This window comes from Larimichthys crocea, chromosome XI (assembly GCF_000972845.2).
Source record: "Larimichthys crocea isolate SSNF chromosome XI, L_crocea_2.0, whole genome shotgun sequence".
NCBI classification, from domain to species: Eukaryota; Metazoa; Chordata; class Actinopteri; family Sciaenidae; genus Larimichthys; species Larimichthys crocea.
The window spans coordinates 13,946,723-13,955,525 of record NC_040021.1 but is presented as its reverse complement, the minus strand read 5'-3'; positions in this window follow the sequence as shown (position 1 = coordinate 13,955,525).

Below are 8,803 nucleotides of genomic sequence, written 5' to 3'. Positions count from 1 at the left end.
CCTTGTAATGTTAATAGACACCCACCAAACTGCACCATCTTTTCATTAAATAAATTTGAGAAGTTGAAAATTTTGATGATGGTGGGTCCCGAAGGGGTGATGGTGGGTCCCGAAGCCAGACCAGTTGAGAACCACTGGTCTAGAAGTCAAAAACTCCAGAGGGGATCTTTAAATGTTTTAATTTAAATGGAATGATGACATCAGGGTTAGGGAGGGTTTAGATCGGGGGGACAGAGAGTCTGTATTACAAAGTACTGTAAAGGCATGGAGTTTGAAAGAAATGGGCAGTGTGGGCAGAAATGTTGATATCATATAGAAGTTTTGGGAGCTTGACCCATAAAAATGTCAAAACGTCAGGATGTCAGTATGTCTCGACCTCTACTCTATGAACTTTGCTTTTTTTGTTTAAATCATCTGCAAGTTCATAAAAGTGCTGCTGTCCCCATTTAAAGAGTTCCATTTAAGTGCAATATACATTTGCATGACATTTTCATAATTGAACCATCACCATGATGCAGTACCAAGGTTAAACATAACTGTTACACCCAGTTGAAAAAATGAATAGCCCTGCTTGTTTCCATCATCGTAGCATCCCTCAGTAAGACATTATCTGGTTCCACTGGCCAACAGTACACCGGCTAATGTGAGCTGTAACCAAATCCGACACAACAAAACTGTTATCTTTACTGTTTGTTCTCAGACTGACTTCACAGCTTCTAAGCTTAGAAAATGTTCAGTGACATCCCAGAAATCTCATCAAAACCAGTCCTTTATATCTTGGCTGGAGTTTTATCACTCATAACAGTTATACATTGAGTCATTAAGCACACATTTAGCTGTCGTCCAATTCAAATGTTTATGTGCTTTTGCTTTAGGTTTATGTGACACTGTAGCAGGTAGTAGACAAAGACAGGGAATGTAGAGAGAGACCTTGATCTGGATTTGAACCTAGCATGTTGCTCATACACATTTTCGACCGCCACAGTGCCCATTTATTATGTGATGTTTTTAACTATTAATATCCATTTCAGACCACTAGTTAATCCTTATGTAGCTTCTGACTTTAAATGACAGGAGAATGTTATCATTTTTGGACTGAACTGTCAGTTCATCAGGAGTCTTATTTTAAACATATTTAACAAGCAAAAAAAAAGGAAGAAAATCACATCTGGTATAAATCATCATGAGGCTGCAGAAACTTTCTGGGGTGGAGGGCACGTGTTTTCAGTCACCCATGAGTCAAACACTGATTAACAAATACTGAAAACTAATTGTTTCTGGGATTAGATCAAGAGTAAAAAGATCTAATTGGACTAAGCTGTGTATCATCATTTAGTATTTTCTCTGGGGCAAAGTGCACAAATTTGAGAGAGAAAAGATTTGTTGTCGTCATGTTTATTATTCAACTCATCACTTACATACACTGATAAGACTTTTGTCAAATGTTTCCAGTTAAATGTCACTTACACTATATTAAACGACTTTTTTGTATCAATAGAAAGGGGCCTCTACTGCTTTCTGCCAAGCCTCTACTCTCTCATGCAAAGCTAAATGAGAACAATGTGTATCTCTGTTTGATGATAGTACTGCGCTGTGGCCGGTGAAGAACACCCAAATTGTAATCGGACCCTCTCAACCAAAAAAGCTCAGTCAAATAAACACATTTGCAGTGACAAACAGAGCTACATACACAAACAGAATAACACAGACATCACAGATGTGTCTCTCAGCACACACTCATGATCGCTCCATCCCACCCAAAAAGGAAATTACATGACGCTATCGACAAAAACATCGACCCCAGAGAGTTAACTTTAATAAACTAAAAAAAAACCTTGTGTGCACTTTTTTTATTAACTTGAACTATACCCACAGTAATCCCTCTTTCCAGCAAAACCAATCATTTTAAGCTTGACTCCTTTTGTTCGGCGGGCCTGGTTTTGGTCACGGCTTGTTTGCAGCAGGATGCTCTCATCAAAAACTTCATCCTTATATTGGACACAGGTGACGATATACACAATGTCACAAACTACGCCCTTCATCATTGCCGACTAAAGCACACAGCTGGCTCGGATGGCCCAGCCACATCGACACAGTGTGTCACAAACAGTTAGATCCGAAACTTTTAAATGCTTCCTGCGTTAGCCGGCATATGTTTTCTATTCACCCGCCTCTAAAAACTCACAACCATGGGTAAGGAAAGTACCTGAAGAAGAAAGGGATCATACTAGGCGAGCAGTTATAAGAAAGTGTGTGCTAATCCCACTCGTTTTGGAGAATGCTTTTAGCATTGCTAGGGTCATTCCTGAGTTATTACTGAGGTTATGAGTTATCAACCAACTAAAGTTCTCACATATTTCTGTCTGTGTGAGGCATAGAGTATGTTTTGTTCTGAACCTCTTGTATGATCAAGAGTCACGCTAGCAGCTCTGCAGAGTGGCAGTGCATCTAAGTACAATGTCGGCATACTAACATGATCGCAATGAGCCGTGGGAACAACAAGTACAGCTGAGGCTGATGGGAATATTATGAGCATTTATAAACCAAAGTTTTAACAAACTGAAATCTTGACCAGATGATGGCACTAGATGAAAAGCCAGAAGAAATGATTAATAATCATTATACTGTAAATTATGGCTAGCCTGGATAAAAATGCTGCTGCATGCTAGATTCTGGATCGACTTGGAGCCAGAGTTGTATCAGGTGTTTTCTTTCATTTCATTGGAGAGATGATACAACGCTTTCCAAACTCAAACACATCAGCTGAAAAACAGACACGACTGGTGACTCTCTTCCAAATGTTCCTCGCTCCCTCCTATGATTGATTGACCTCTTGGGGCTTTCTAGATGCAAACCATTTTTTTCCTCACTCAGCTTGTTATTTAAAACGGCTTTTGATGCCTGAGTTGCCGCGTCTCTTTTTTGGCCAGGTTGCTTAACAAGCGATGGGATGGGAGGCGAACCGCGTGCTAGCGCATCGTATTACAGCTGGGCGGGTCACTCAGGTCAGACACAGGTTACACCTCGAACTCTGCTGCACTCGCCTCAGTGTGGGGTTTAAAAGTCAAGTCGGTACCTTTCAGTTTTAGGTTCAGAGAGACAAGAAGCAGACTCTTACTGTATGACCACTAAACTTGAACCAAACTACAATTTCCTACAATTGCCCCCCAAAATAAGTCAATGATTGAAGGAAGTAGCCTCAACTAATGGAGAATATTGACCTGCGGTGTAACATTAAATCAGCTTTAAAAGGCTTATGATTTCCAGACGTCAGCTTTAGTCTGCAGGATCAAACAATGCTGCATGTCTAGCTCTATAAGCCACCTGAGCTCCTTTTTGCTCGGCTCCATGTGTGAGTTCCCCCTCTTTTACAATGTAAAGAGCTTCAAGGGGGCTGGAAAAGCGGCATATAAATTCAGTCCATTATTGTCTGCATATGTCGGCACCATTGTGTCTCCCTGCACTTATTGTCCTCTACTACATTTCTAGACTAATGGCTTAAACAGAAGGAGAGCCACTTGAAGGTGTTTCAGTCGTGCTACTGCATTGTAGTCCCAGAAAAGCGTGTGAGCCTCAGAGTAAATGAGCTCTGATTTACTTAAGAACTACAATTGGTCTGTAAAGAGACAGGAAGTGTGTTTAAGGGAACGATTTTATGATGTGGTGTTAAGATTTTAATCCGCCTCACAGAGTTGCTGAGAACGCTCATTAGGCTGAAACCCAATCATCGATGCTGAAGCGTGGTTATTTGCCAAAAAACGCTGAACTCTCAATTGACTAAGAGGAGTTGCGTTGTAGCTGTTCGATGGAGCGGAACCCTTTCACGCTTCATCCTCTCCACCTCCCCTCGTGTTTTGTTCTTCCAGGTGCCTGCCTGTGTTTTCACTTTGTGAATAACGAGCAGAGCGCGTTCTCTGCAGCCCCGGAGCTTTATTTAGGATAAAATAGTGGAAAAATAAACTCAGCTCTGACCTCACATCTTGTCATCACCGTCAACAGGTTGAGCTCATCTGATCCTGCCATGGAGGGACTGGTGTACAGTACACACGCCAACATACACACAGAACAGCAATTATACTCAGAAATGAAATACACAGAAATAAAAAAAAAAAAGGATGCAAACAGTTTTCAAGGGCAGCCAAAGATCACATTTGTTTCCACTCTTTTTTTTCTCTTTTTTTTATTCTCATTGTGGTCCGTGGTCTGTTTGTTACAAGGCCATGGTGTCAGGAAGATAAGAACAACAATGCAAGAGTGAACACAAGTGGCAGAGAACAGTTTACGAGAGAGAAAATGTGCATGCGATATTTCGATAAGGAGCAACATAAACTATTTGGATTGTTCTCAATAAACATGCATCCATACGCCTGTGTCAACTGACGACAGCTGTGCTTAGCTGACAAAGAAGCAGCACGCTGCGTCTTTAAAGTGTACACTGTAAACACCAACCGTTCACAGATTAAAAAAGTAGCTTCTAAAAATATTAATGAGAATTGGAGCCAAACCCCACTCAGGAGCTCTGTGCAGCTGTGTTTGCCTCCAAGGAAATTCCTTTAATATTTCTCCAAGCATGTGAAATATTTTGGCGAGTGATAATAGATCCAAGCTGAAAAAGCGATTAAACTAGATGGTTTCATTGTTCTAAAGACCTCTACATGGAGCGACAATCTGTGCGTATTACTTTTTTTTGTAGGAAAAAGGACACTCACATCACTTTTTGAATCTCTCCTCTAATGAGTAAGGTTTAACCTCTCTGTATCTTAAATGTATCTTAAGTATGATTTATATTGCATGTGACTGTGAATTTTCCAAAAGCTTTTTTTTCTCTCCGCTCTACATCGTATGAGAAATCCGCATTTTGAAGGTTCCTCCCTTGTTGCTCTTTTGGCCTGCTATGTTTTTCTCTCTCCTCCACTCAAAATCCAGATCCAGACAATCACCAGGCGAGCTGTCATTCTTCCAGCCTCTGGAATGTCTGAAACCTTTCTGCTGATTTCACACGTTCACACGTTTAAATAAAAAAAAAGAAGTGAGTATGTGTGTGTGTGTGTGTGTGTGTGGGGGGGGGGGGGGGGGGGGGGGGGTTGTTGTCATGGCATTTTGGCATTGACTCAAATGGAGTTAAGAGTTATGGCTCTGATTGATTGGGAGACTATGTCATACACATTACTGTGTGAAATACCACTACAAAAAACACAGTGGGAGACAGGAAGGGGACTTATCGCTTTGACTTTGGCTGATTCAGGCCAGAGCAGCACTATGGGACTGCATACGGGGCTGTGCCGCCACACACGATTCATTTACACTTTTCAGGCTGCTGCTGTGACATACAACACAAGCCCAGAAAAAAATCGTGTGCACACATCACAAATCAATGCCTGATGGAAAACATTAATTTCTAGGCATTTTATGTTTGAATGTCTCCGCTGGCAGAAGTTCAATACAATAAAATATCTGCCAAATATTTCTGTGTGTGGGCAAATACAGGTGTTTTGTATTTGGCTGGATACGTATGCTGTTTGTGTGAGGCTATTGAAGCTTACTGTGTGTTGCCGCAGCAAACCAGATAGAAATAAACTCAATCAATCTTCCTGTCACACCAGCTCTCAAGGGGACATGCGTTGCTTGAGTCTTAAAAGTCAAACTACACAGCTCTGTCCATGCACTTAATTGAATTTTTTTTTTCCCCCTTAAAAAAATACATTGAACTCCACATAATCCTGCCAGCTGTGGGTAGATCAGTGCAGTAAGCAGTTGTGGGGAAGGACAGATAAGAATGCTCCAAAACAAGATCACACACGCAGGACAAGAGATAAGGAGAGTGTCCATACTGCGCGGCATGTGTTTGGACTGTAACAAAACAGGGAATAAGGAAAGTACCCTGACACTGATCTATGATCAGCCAGATAAAGAACGATGTTGACGCAGTGCAAGTCAGAGCAGGAGAGCAGCGGAGATGTTGAAACTATTTCTGAAAGAAGAAAAATGTCAAGATGTCAGTGGTCCTTTACCTGGTGGTAGAGATGTTACATCTAAGGGGTCACAGGATTATTATTATAAGATAAAAAAGCATTTAAAAAAATATTTCTGCAGCACATAATGTACAATTTTAGTTGGAACAGGCTCCAGCTCCACTGTGACCCTGATGAGGATAAGTGGTTACAGATAATGGATGGACGGATAATGTACAATTTTTCAAATTTAATCCAAAACAAGGATACAAATCAGCCTATGCACATATGCAGTGGGTGATGGGGTCATGAGTTGACAGTGTTTGGGAGCCACGTATCAAAACTTCAATGAAATTTCACGATGATCTTTTCTTTTCTTTTTTTTTTCTTTAGTTTTATACCTCGTCCTTTGAATAGGTAGAATTAAATTATTAATGGCCACTTTAAGATGTTGTTTCATGCTGATTTATACAACATTTCCAGGGACAGATCCTTCCTGACACCTAAAATTATCTGGTTGCAGAGAACAAATGGCATTCTGGCATACTGCCACACATGTTAGTAGGAAAACAGCATACCATATTTATGTAGTAAATTGTCTAAATGCACTATAAACCTATATCCTATATATAGACTATCCTGGGATGTGAGTGAAAGCTCCAGGAATACTTAAGTAAGTCCACCTTAAATGAAAAATATTTGCAACATATGTGTCTCCAAGATCATCAATAAATAAATCTCTTTGCTCCCCTAATATTTAGTGTAAAGACAAGGTGCAGCCTCAGTGACCTCAGTGGCTTAAGGGTTAAGGTGCCAAATGTGTGAACTGCAACATCCATGATTCGTGTCCGGCCAGGGACCTTTGTTGCATTCTCCATCTCTCTTTCCCCTCATTTCCTGTCTTCTGTCTAATAAAGGCACACAATGCTCTTAAAATACCTTAAAAAGACAGTTCAACAATGAGCACAAGTAAATCTATAAATATGAGTCTAGATTTCCTGTACTTAAAAAAAAAGGAAGATATATTTTTTTACTATAAAAAGATAAGTAGTGCATAATTAAAATGCATGCAGGCCCATGGAGTTGATCTATTGAGGAAAGAAACAAATAGCAAAGGTAAAACACAGATTAAGACTTTCATTTATTTTTAAAGATTAATATTCAGATTTAAAAAAAGGCCTGCTGCAGTTTGAGGAGGTTAGATGACATCACATCCCGGATCATTTATAAGGAAACTGCTTCAGTGGTATTCATCACACCCCTCACTGCTTACAGGTTTTTGTTTGATCTCCACTGACACAATTCTAATGAATCTGCGTCGCCAAATGACCCACGAAGGAGAAGGCCTGCAAGTTTCAACAACTCCAAAACCTTCAGCTCCTCTGGTTGTACATTTTCCAGAACACTCAAGGAAACGCGCCTTTACCTCCGCGTACATAATTCTGACATCATGAAGCTGGTGAAATATTTGTTTCTCACAGCTGAATCACCGAGATAATTGAGCCAATACATCAGTGAATACAGTTTAGAGTACAGAAGGCGAGGCCGAAGAGTGACGCGCCATTCGTCTAAGTGGACCAACAATCATCACATTTTCATGTTTTTCTATGTGTCTAAGTGTTAGCGCAGGCGTCTTTCATGTTTGGCAGGTAAGCTGATAAGAAATGTATTGCTCATTTGTCTCCACGATATATCACTGCACTGCAGTATATGTTATTGTTTTAATGATACTTCAAGTCTTGAGTGACACGAGGTGAATTGGATATAATTGACGTTTGCCTTGCCCAGATGGCTGTGTGTGTGTGTGTGTGTGTGTGTGTGTGTGTGTGTGTGTGTGTGTGTGTGTGTGTATTTGTGTGTATTTGTGTGAGGCCCTGTGTTCCACAGTATGATGTAGGGGCTGCATTTCTCCCACCAAATCACACTCTGGCCAATGTCACTCTTCTGCCTCGGGGAGTAAATATCCCTGGGAACCAAACCCCTGATGAGAAAACCTCCGGAACTAAATGCACACATGCATACATGCCCCCAAACAGAGACAAAAACACAGTGACGCCTGTGCAAAAACATAAGTGATACAAATCTTGGTTTCAGAATGTCAAAACTCGACTAGGAGACCGACCGGAGGCAGTCCAAACCTAACTTCATCTGCAAGCACAACAAGTACAAAGCATCAGATACAGAGGCAAACACTTTGACTCCTAATCAGCTTGCATTGAAAATCCAACTCCAACTGATCCAAAGCCAACTCTACGCATACAATTAGCAGTCACTGTGACATTAGTTGTCATCCCACATGGGTATACAGCTTTAAATTAGACTTTTTTTTAACTTAAGCCCTCTCAGGATCTGAAGATCACTTGGGACTTGAGAGAAAGGGGGAGGGTTCATTCACAGAGAGACCATTAAGGGCGCATGCCATTTACCAAACAAATGGCATCAAACCGTTGCCCATTAAAAAGGAAATTACTCCAAAATTACCCCGAAGTCAATTAGGCTCATTATTTTTCCTTCAGCACTGTAGGGGGAGGGGTACCATAAGGGAAGCAGCCTTTAACAGTTGTTTCAGTCAGCGCGTCACAGGAGGTCAAAATAGGAGGATTTGCAAGAGAGGGGGGCTCTGAAACACCTGCTGGATAAGAACATGGACACAAACCTGAGTGCTGTGGAAAGTGCCAGAAAACAGAGCGGTTTACGAGAAGGAGGCAAACCGCTTGTTGTCGTCCGACGTAGCCGCGTTGTTGATTAGAAACAGAAAGCAACATGTTGACAAAGCTCAGGGCTGCTGTGATTGCTGTTGCAGATTTTGTGAGTCTTTGTTACAAACCAGACGGTACTGACAACATCAGAGT